Below are 848 nucleotides of genomic sequence, written 5' to 3' on the forward strand. Positions count from 1 at the left end.
CCTTCTCTTGGTTCTCTCGTTACCCCCCCCCCCCTTCTTTTTTATATATATTTCCGCCCTATCTTCTCTTTCATTATCTTCGCCTCTCTCTTCCCTCACCGTTCTCTTTGCTCGGCATCATCATCTTTCACTTGCGTGTTCTTTACCTCCCTTGTTCCTTCTTATCTTCTCTCTTACGTCTTCCTATCATCGTGATTATTCGCCTTATCCTTTCATCATTAAACCTCTCGGTAATGTTATCACACTCGCCATACATCGCTTGTGCCTCGAGTTTAGACTTGATGATACGAAATATTTCAGGATGAATGAAAAGCATCTGTGGTATCGTTCTTGCAGCTATTTTCCGTCCTATCCGCTCTCCTACTTCGCTATTCTATACGGAATAGTTTATTTTTTCCACATTCCTGTTCCAGCATATCTTTGCTGATGTCTACTCCACTCTTCCCCTTCTGTTGTTCACTCTTCGTTCTATCCATTACCCTATTCTGCCCATCCGACTCATCTCTGTCCACTATCCTGTCCTGTTCTACCCACCATCCACTTGTATCCACTATCCTATTGTTCACTCTCCTGTTCTATCCAACCTGCCCTATCCATAATCCTACTCTATCCACTACCCTGTCCTATTCTGTCCACCATCCACCTCTATCCACTATCCTATCACCCTATTCTATCCACTAACCTCGCAAGCGCCCTTTCGGCAAGCGCACTTACGCAAGGTCAGGCGACTTTCACTGACCTTATTCAGCAAAAATCGCGACACTTCTGACACACGCTTGACACCCTTGCGACACACTTCGCTCCCAGGCACACGTCCGACACAGCCTTCGTAAATACTTATCTCAGGA

The sequence above is a fragment of the Penaeus monodon genome, chromosome 30 (assembly GCF_015228065.2).
Source record: "Penaeus monodon isolate SGIC_2016 chromosome 30, NSTDA_Pmon_1, whole genome shotgun sequence".
Lineage (NCBI taxonomy): Eukaryota > Metazoa > Arthropoda > Malacostraca > Decapoda > Penaeidae > Penaeus > Penaeus monodon.